At 33.4% G+C, this 10,816-nt stretch overlaps 1 long non-coding RNA gene across 1 annotated transcript; it reads right to left on the bottom strand.

The window, feature by feature from the left end:
* Positions 1-1,852: 1,852 nt before the first annotated feature.
* On the bottom strand, positions 1,853-6,744 carry LOC114579731. The gene is made up of 6 exons (XR_003700902.1): positions 6,690-6,744; positions 6,506-6,591; positions 6,283-6,368; positions 3,820-3,912; positions 2,520-2,712; positions 1,853-2,370 (listed from the first exon to the last, which is right to left on the bottom strand). It is a non-coding gene; the product is annotated as an uncharacterized LOC114579731 (long non-coding RNA).
* Positions 6,745-10,816: the final 4,072 nt, after the last annotated feature.

Here is a 10,816-nt window from a genome sequence, read left to right as displayed (position 1 = left end):
TACCAACTCCTTTTTGAATTATAGGAACTTATTGCAAACAAATAGATGTGCTATTGGGTGTCATGAGGTGGAAAATCAGAAACATTTGGTTGTTTGTTGTATGTAGCTGCTTCAGATTTTGTATAAACTTCGTGAATGGGGTTTTCAAGTTCCTATTTTTGATGGCTTTTCAAATTGTTTAGAGGAGTTGAAAAGAATGTCTAGAGTTAATTTAAATATTGTCAAATTATATTGTACAACATTTTATTTATCCTAGAAGCGGCGTAACCAAATAAAGCTTGGATTGGATATATTATTTATTAATTTTTTTGGCTTCCAATGCTTTAACACTTAGTATGCAGCTGCTAAAGAGTCCAATACCAAAAAACTAGATGTTAATCTCCGAATGGAGTCTTTTGATGTTTGGCATCCTCCTCCTCTAGATTGGATAAAGGTCAATGTGGATGCTTCCCTTAAGGAATCTTATAATGCAGGAATTGGAGTTATTATTAGAGATCATAAAGGTCGATTTCTTTGTGCTTTTGGTAAGCGGAAGAAGGATTGGGATGCAGCTACTCTTGAGTTACAAGTTATTCTTTTACTTAGAGAGCATTTGCAAAAATGGATGTTCCAATATAAGGGAATAATTATAGGAGGCAACAAGAATGTGATTAAGTGGCTTCAAGAATCCTTGAAGAAGGCAAAATGGCGGCAATATGAAGATTGGAATAAAGATATTATTTTCCTTAATGATTTTAATAATGTTTTTTTTTTTTTTTTTGATTTCTAGAAATTGAGCTTTAAGTAGTAGTTTTATTTTTTATTGCTTTTATGACAATTGCATTCCTCTTCTTTGTTTTATTTGCAAAAATAGAGTGATTACTATCTTTAGTTGTTGTAATTCCCTTCTTTCTATTAATGCAATTTGCATCTTTACAAAAAAAAGGCTTTTAGCAGCAAAAATATTTTTTGTTGCTAAATTAATTACATTAATAAGTATTGGCCGGAAAAATTATATATTAGTGATTTTTTTTTTATGCTAATGAATATTTATTTGGACGCTATTTGGTAATTTTAATTATTAATTTTATTTATTACATTTTTCCTATATCAAACAAAATAATAGTTGGATGCAAAATGATCAACTAAATAAATCACACCCCCCTTAAATTTCATGAAGTGTAGATATATATTTATGTATATCAATTTTGGTGATGTTTAGCAAAATTTTTTGCTTATTCAATTATTATGCCTTAGCTACAACATTTAAGATCAATCAATCACTTCTTGATGTTGTTGCATCTAAATATTTCTCATTAATTAGACATATAAAATTCATAATAAAGAAATAATACTAATTTTATTACCTTGAGTTCACAAAAATAAAAAGTATTGAATAAAAAAACATTCATTCATTAATATAATTAATAAGGATTTTCTAGAAGAAAATAAATATTATATTCATTCATATATTTTTAAAATACATTCATCAATTAAAATATAAAATTTGTCCTCTGAAATCATCAATCACAGAATCTCTGAAAACTTAGTTCACCCTTCCGATTAGCTCAATTTTGTAGTTCTCCCTGTTTCCAATATCTCTACCCTCCACATAATGATTCCTCTTCTTTGTTAGGCCTCCAAGTGGTGCTTTCAGCTTGAATGGCCACAAGAAGTTATTGGCCACTTTTTTTTTTTTTTTTTTAAAAGAAATGCAAAATGCATTATAATGAAAAACCTAGATACAAACTACTAAATCAAAGGCAACCTATCACATTCCTCCTTTAACAAAGTAACAAAGTAAGAAGGAATGTAATTCTCACTAATAAAATCACAATTAAAATTATACTCACAAGCTAAGTTAGCACAATAGTTTGCTAACTTATTACATTGACGATTAACAAAATTAAAAAAACATTATTGAACTTCTTCATGAATAGTATGTCTTCATTCATTTGTCCTCCCATCATCTTCTCCAGTATGCTATACAACTTATGGAGAAAGTTGATGACATTTTGATTATCTCCTTCTATGATGATTCCATTTGCCTCAAACATCCAATCTTGAATAAAATTTCTCAAATATTTAAAAGCCAATAGCTCCAACTGTGCACTATTCCAATGAACATAACCACAGCCAAAGGTTATTAAAAATCTACCTTTACAATCTCTAACTGCTCCACCAATTCCAGCTTCGTTCGATTTACATAGGGATCCATCAATGTTTATTTTGTACCATTTGGGAGGAGGGTGCCAAAAGTTGAACAGTCCAGAGGACTGATTAGTACCCCAGTTACCCAAAATGATCGTCTTTGTGTAGAATAGTCATAAAACTAATGACTTTAGCCACAACAAATCACTCTCTTCCACATCGTCATGCTTCACTCTATTTCTATTATTCCAGGAATGTAGAAGCAAAGTAAAATACAACTTAGCAATGAATAGATTCCTAACCGAAATCAATTTAAGTTTCTTCATACGATCCGTGAAAGAGCAGAAAACCGGCACTATAAATCCCCATGAATTCAGTAAACTTATTACCTGAAGCAGTTTCAAACATGTAGTTGTACAATGATCAATATTTTCCACCTCAAGGCAGCCTCTCGGACAAAGATTTGAATCAGCAAGTCTTCTATAAAACAGAAAATCTGCAGTTCATAGACTAGCCTGTCTAACATCTGAACTTTCATCGTTGCGTGCTTACAATAAGAATGGCAAGTAGGTATCATAGTATCTGTTTAATGGATCAATAAAGATAACATCACGAACAAATAAAAAAAAAATTACAAAGTCCAAACGTAACTTCAAGAGGAAAATCCTTACTTAAGGGCTGTTTCTTGACATTGTTCAGCAACATCATCAAAAATACAAATGGCTATTCTTCTTTCCTCCGGTGTTTTATCCTTGACCTAAACAAGATGAGTACCAAAAAAAAAGAGATAAAATGAGTAAATTCAGTTATAATTTTCTTAATGCTAAAATATTTAGAATTTTCAATCCATGTATTTAATATCCAAGGCAAATGAGATCAAATTTTCCTAAAAACTAACGAGTGCAATTTTTTAACCCTATAAAAGGTTAAGTACGTGGTAAAACTGAAGCATTTTCTCATTGTGCTTTCTTTATACCATAATTCAATGTTGAATCATAAAACACATTATTGAGAAGCCAACATTTCATTATTTATATATGTATATATATGTAAACAGACCAATAAATGTAACGATAACTAGTACAATAAATGGATGCTTGATTTCAGTTCAAAAAAAATTCTACTACATTTTATTATTTCTGCAAACATTAAAAATACTCTTGAAGCTCAATTTGCTAATGTCGATGATAAATGCTCACAAAGTAGTGTCTTTGAATGTATTCCAACTAATTATGAAACTAAAATTAACAAAGTAGTGTCTTTGAACTTATTACAATAAATTAAGAAGCTAAAATTAATCAGGTAAAACCTGCAAATAGAAAATAAATAACACTCAAAACCAAACTACGATCATTGAATTGTTAGCTATTCTCTGAGCATACCTTAAGGAGTAACCAGTTAAAGGAAAAAAACAAATATGGAAAAAATTTTCCTTCCTTTCACAGTTTCAGAGTACACAACTTGTAATAAAATAAACAAGAAATCTACTAACACGTCAGATTCTTCATCTCATCTTTAAGGAAAATCAATTTGACATGCATGGCAATATGTAGAAATGGAACTAACATAACAAACATTTAAATAGGAGCATCCATGTACAAAGAAATATAAGGTTTTAATCTCATACAAGAAGCAAAGGCATGTAATACCAATCAAAGGAAAAAAATAGTTAATCTATGTTCAACTCACCAGCATTGTTGTTACATAAATTGAAATTTCCTCAAAGAATGGCAGGAAAGAAGCTTTAAAGGTTTCAATGAAGGTTCCCAGACAGTCACCAACCTGCAAAGAAACTCAAGGGCAAGATCTAAAATAAGAGTTTGTGAATTAAATTATTTTTTCTTTAATGAATTAGTTTGATTGAAGATACTTGCTTCAACGGAACCTTTTCACTTTACTGGAAATTTAGATTCTACCATAATAGCTATTGCATAGTCAGAAGAAACTCATTCCCTTAAACACATCAAGGAGATGCAAGTATCCGTTTAAACTAGAACCATCAATTACTGGTCCTGGGTTTGGTGAAAATGGCTAAAATATACTAGTTTATAACCTTAGAATAATATGACAGCTCACACAGGTTGACCGACTTCCAACTGTAAACCACTTTAATAAGATGAATTTAAATGTCAAGTTGACTCCAAACCCAATCTAAAGCAAATGTAGACCCTTCAGCCCTAATGTTTTATAGCCCCCAATAGCAACAAAATATCAATTCGCGGAACATACATGTATGCGTTACAGCACAAATTATGAAGCAAATTTGTTTCCAATCAAATTAACTCTAAATTCTTTATCAGCCTAACGTTTCACTGGAAGCCTCCACTGGAGTTCAGGCTGATCTTATAATGTTACTATGTAGCTAAGTATTTATCAACTTAAAAGTATTCAAGGACTTCCATGTCATTTTCACATTTTCTCTTGTTATTTTAATTAACTAAATTATTTGGTTAGTGTGTCATTTTAATTCATGCTGACGATTATTTTGTCCTCATACCAAAGAGCAATTCCTACAAACATTTTCCTTACAGCCGCATTAGTGTTTGGATGATTTTAGAATTTTTATTGACTTTAAAGGTTGGTATACTGCCGGCTTGTTCTTCCATTTTGTATAATTCACTATTCAGCTGATTCAAGGTCCCATCTGTTCTTTCCTTTCACCTCTCATCACAAAAAAAAAATCTTCCATCTCATTTCTAATATCACCTACTCTACCCACAAACCAAATACATGGCAATTACTATAGTCCAACCCCTTCAGATTTCATGCTAAGGATACATCGACAAACAATTTTCTTTTTCCCTCTTTATTGACTATTACACCTCACAGTAGAATCATCCTTTCAGCCGTCCCATCATTTCATCCATCTCCAACCCAAAGCAAGAATCATAAGGGCTCCACCTTCCAATGAGTTGCAACATCTTGATAGTTAAATGCTTGCAGATAATATGGTTATCAAATAAAAGGAAATGATAATTTCTTTAAATTAAGTCAATTTTGAAACTTTCAAAAAAAAAGGAGGTAATGCTAACAATGATGCTTCATTGTGTTCTAGACTTACTCCAATATATGAAAAATGAAAGCAAGAAGCTTAAATTTTGAAACTAAGAATTGCTTCTGTTAAAGTGATTTAAGAAACAAAACATCGTTAAGAAATTATAGCTGTTTGAATAATTCGCATTCTAATTGTAGTAACCTTAGCTATATATATCAGAGTTCAAATGATGTGCCAAAATCATGTATTATTTAACAACCAGGGCGTTCATGAAGCCAAAAAATCTAGAGGGAAACCTGGTTCATAATCTATGGTGGTATCACTGAATCATTCATAAAACTGGCACCAAAATAGTTGGAATCAGGTGGATAATAAGGAATGAATCAAGTCTAAGATATGAATTGGGTTGGGGATAAGAAATGAAAGGAGAAAGATTTAAAGTTGACTGCCAAATAGTTAGAATTAAGCAAATGAATGACGTGGCAATCTAAAAAAATAATCAACATATGTGAAGAGGAATCTTTACAACCTAACACGTATATGACTAACATAAACAAGACCAAGAGATGCGAGTCATCAAAGGAATCTTACCTACTTGCTAGTTCCCAATCCCATGGCATTCTTTGGAAACGCTTTGACAAGACTCCTAAGCCAAAATCTATTATGACGGATTATTTAGTAAGGAAAATGATATACAATTAGTTCTTTGATGCTGGAACTTCAATTGAGTGGCTTAAAAGATAGCTCAAATTATTCATGCTACATAACCATTCTTACCAACAGGGCCATTCTCCCCAACCCCAAAGATACAGCAACCACCACAAAAACAAATCATTCATCCCATTAAATGGCCTTCCACGACCCACCAACACAAATGGCCATGACAACTGCACACTTCCAAAATGATTCAAACAAAATACTAAACACATCCTCAAAACCAGATCATTTATCATAAGCACCATGTAAGGTCGCCCATAACCGCTAGTCTTAGATAAAAACCAGAACCAATTGGCTATAGCCGCAACACTAAAACTATCACATCATAATCATGAAACAAATAACTAATAACTACAAAACTAATGTTTTATTACGGCAATTAAATATTAAAAAAAGAATTTACATAAGTCAAATTCTAAGTTTTATAGCGAAAAAGTGACCATGACAATAGTGGCCTGATGTCTCCCCTTGGGTTTGATAACATGTGTCCTCCCGAACTCAAAAGCCCTCCTACTAGTCATATCCCCTGCATTCCAATTCAATAACTTCAACAACAAAAGGCCATTAACAGGAACTATAAAACATTACACGCATATTAATAAATTGACACAATACACAATATATATGAAACAGAAAAACGTATAAAATGATGCAAATCAGAACCAAGTGAGCTGCTTCCATGACTCATCTTCACCAGCTAATAGCAGAAGCTATATCTCTAAGCAACATTTTGTTCAGCCGGGGCTCTCCTGTAACAAACATCAACCAAGAGGCCTCTATTAATGCAAAAACATGGATGCTGGAATATAAATAAAAACTCATTAATTTGAATCCCACTACCGCTCACCACGTACAAGCTGTATCTAGAAAAGGGCTGGTAATATAAACAATGGGGTAAAAAGGAGAGAGGAACAACCCTTATAAAGTAAGACAAAGATGGGAGGAAAGCAAAGGAGCTTTCCTTTTCAATCAGGAAATCTATCAGCGTTACAAATACGCAACCATGCATGAGCCATATTAAAATCAGTACAAATTTGCTAAATTAGGTACACTTACAGAGAAAGAACAGCTCCAGAGATTTCTGGGTCAAATTATGGGTGTGAAATAAATGCTCATCCTCATGTTAGATATGGCTCTTGATTATGTATTGGAAACTCAATAGGTAGTCAAAAATATATTCATAAAATGCTATTGGGTTGTCAGGTTAGATCAGGATAATCATACAGTCTAGCACGTTTAAGAATTATAATGAAATACATATTTAAAATGTATAGAATTATCGCAAGAAATTCATGACTAAAAATAATAAATTAACAGAAATTATTGAAACTAGCAGTTCAAACTTGAATTTTCCCCCATTACTAGGCAACAATTTCTGCAAAAACAAATTAAAATAGACTTAAAAAAATTACAGTATAAAACCACAAAAATAAATCATAACTCTAATAATCATTTTGTTCATTTGAAAATCTGGACCTAGAAAAAGAAATTTAGAATATTAGTCAAATAAATTTGTTATCTTATTTAATCAACCTTACAATGCTTGTTCTACATAATTACCATCATCGTTAGGAGGCTAAATGCCCATTTGTTATGCTACCATTTTTAACCGGACTACAGTTTTTTGTTGACATTTAATGATCTTACTTTGTTCCTCGTATTTCTTTTTCATAACTTTAAAACTAGTTTGAAGCTCAACCTATCTCTCGGACGATGCATTTGATCTAAAAAATTTAGTTTCCTTTATCGGCTTTTGCCCATAGTCAAGGCCACAAATATATAAAGATGTTTCACCTAAAACATCAATATAAATTATAGTCTCATCAACTATTCCTCCCTCGTCAATAATTTTCTAATGAATGTCCATCATCTTATCCTATATATTTCAAGGAAAATCAACACAGAAATGATGAAATATTATTAATAAATACATTATAATAAATTTAATTTATACTAACATATTTTGCCCTATAATTTTCATAAACTCATTTCTTTTCTTTCTTTAAACTCTTCCTTATATAATTTGATTATGCTTAATTTCTACATCATAACAAAATATATCTCAATTAATAATTATTGAAATTTAAATAATTGAAAAATTATAGATATCTAGTCATACAAACATGCTACAAGAGATTTTGTGCTCATTCGTTGAACAAACTTCAACATTGGACAATTCTGAGAGTTCGATTTCAATTTTATCTGTATTAAAAAAAATATTAGATTCAACATAATATAACAACAAAAAATAATTAGCGACAAAATTAGTCTTCATTTGCTTGAAATTAAAATATTTTAACATGGATGTCTTTCATGTATATGTCCATCTCATTTTGGCCATATTATATTTAATACTCATTTTTTCTCACAAATTTATTACATGATAAGAAGTTGCATCTGTCGCTAATGAGAATATAAGTAAATTAGCAAACATATAGTTTCTTTTAAATTAATGACATACCTTAAATATTTATGAATCATAAAAATTTTACAATGAAATTCAATCATATGATCTCTCAATAAGCTCTTGGAAATGCTTTTTTCTTGCTAACATTCCACCTCCATGATTTTTATAATATATATAAGCCTTCAATCGAAAATCAAAAAATCTCTTGTTCGTAGTGTGCATAACACAATCCATCACATGTGATTCTTCAATGGATATATTAAGCTTTACCTACAAAAATTTTTGCATGCAATCATATTATAGAAATAAAAAAAAGAACGAGCACTTTCCTCCATATATTTTAGACAAAGTAACATGTTAAATATTGAATTGCAAGAGGCATCGATGCATGATTTCAGCTTAAAAAATGATTGTCCACAAGAAACCTGTATAAAAATAATAATTAAAATCAATTCTTAGTCCACAAAATATAAATTTGCCAAAACGTTTTCACTTTTGATGAAATAAAACATACAAAATTCAATCTAATGATAATATAAAGAGTAGAGTCTTTTTTGGTCTTGTAGTCGGCTCGACCCCTATTTGTTCATATCCTTGATCATTGTACGTTTCACAGGTATGTCGAGGGTCCAAGGGGGTAGCGCCCCATGGCGGATATTTTTAGATTTTCTTTACTATTTATCTTTGTATTTGGTTCATCGTTTGATTATGTTGGGGGAAATTGCCTAAAGACCATAGTATTTTAAAACTTTTAGGGGGGCAATTGCCTCTAAATCCATGTAATAAAGACTAAAGTAGATTGAGTGGGACAAATTACCTAAATAATCATATAATATTTTTTTTTTTTCGAGGGGGGGGCGGCTGGTAATTGGCCCGCTCGCCCCCTCAGGCATAGGGTGAATGCCGCACATTACACTACCTGAAGCTAGTGTCTGCAAATTGCTGTTGGGATATGTTCAAATGTTGTACAACAGAAGAGAGTACAAAATTCCTCGTATTTGAAATGACTTAATATGCGTTTCTAAACTGGTAGATTAATCTCATGCCTATCTAACAGCCAAGCACTAACAGATAAGAACAGTACGAGGGTTCAAGAGAAGTTTCTATGTTACAGTGAAATAAGTCTTATTTACAGCTTTTAACTGTAGCCAGCGCCATTACATATATAGACTTGCCGGTAAGAGTGTTACAAGATGTCAGGATTTCATGACTTTACTCAGTTATATTATGGGTTTGCTTACGTACCTTTGTTTGAGAGTCCTGGTACTGTTAGCAGGTAAGCATGAGATGCGAAAGATGGCATTGCAGTGTAATGGATTGTGAATTGAAGCCGAGGTGAGGAGGGGGGGGGGAGGAGTTTAGGATTTTGTGCCTGTGAATGGGATATAGATTTAGGAAGAATGATTGTTATTGGTGCCGGAATGTACTAGGACGAGGGCAATTTGAGATGGTTGGAACGTATGGTTTATGGATAGACATGAGAGGTGATGCTTGTGGGTGTGTTCTTGTCAGAAAGGGGTCGAGGGATAGTGTTTGCAATCAATGAATCACCTAATTAGTGATTTTATCGGTGATTACAACATTATTGATTGAATTTCTGTAATCTTTGTTACCTTATTAATTTGTTGTATTCTTTTTGTCGTGTGTAGTATTACATATGCAAGTAAGATCATTACGCTAGACTCAAGGCCTACTGAAGTGATGAATGCGGTTTAATAGAAAAAGGGTATTGTCAGTATAACAAAAATCTTATATATTATTTATATATATTTTCATTTATTTTCTATTGTTCCTCGAGCTCTGTTGAGGGAGGTGCAAACCGAGGCCAAGCCGGCTCGGGCTGACTTCGTTAACGGGACTCGAATGAGCCGAAGCTTATCGAGCTCACGAGTCGAGCTCGAACACGAGTTCCGAGCTCGGCTGGCTAATCTTAGCTCAGAGCTCGAAACACAGGGGATGCATCGGCCTCCGAATAGCTCGGTCGAGTTATGCTCGAGAGCAGACTTCTTCGATCCGGGAGGGACTTCTGTAGCGGGGGCCGGGTTAACCTTCCACTGCGGTGAGGGAATTCATCTCGTGGAGATGACCTGCGAGCAGGAGCGGTACATTCGTCGTAGACAGCGACGCAGCGAGCAAACGTCGCGGATGAGAGACAGTATTGTGGGATCTCCGACCGGTAATTAGTAACTTCGGATAGGAGGCGGCAATAGTAAATGTTCTAGTAAACGTCGCTATTAAGTTCCTTTTTAATGGCCTTGTTGTTGTTGAATAGCAGCGAGCACGATGCTGAACTCCTCAGACTCTGAATGTCGGTTGACAGCGATCGCAGACGACGGCATCGACAAAATGCGAAACGCTGGTAGCTCACGATAGCTGTCGAAACCGTCTGAATCTCGATTCGACGCAGGACGGATGACGAACGAACTGCAGACGGAGATCGAGCTTGACTCCACGCGAGTGTGGAGCAACGACGGGACGGCGATGATCCGATGTCTCGAACCGATGACTCGAAGGCTCGACGGCTTTTTCTCTAGATCGGGCTCGAGCTCGAGGCTCGGACTACACTC

The sequence above is a fragment of the Dendrobium catenatum genome, unplaced genomic scaffold (assembly GCF_001605985.2).
Source record: "Dendrobium catenatum unplaced genomic scaffold, ASM160598v2 fragScaff_scaffold_621, whole genome shotgun sequence".
NCBI classification, from domain to species: domain Eukaryota; kingdom Viridiplantae; phylum Streptophyta; class Magnoliopsida; order Asparagales; family Orchidaceae; genus Dendrobium; species Dendrobium catenatum.
Note: the sequence above shows the minus strand (reverse complement) of the source record. Positions and strands in the feature narration are given on the sequence as shown.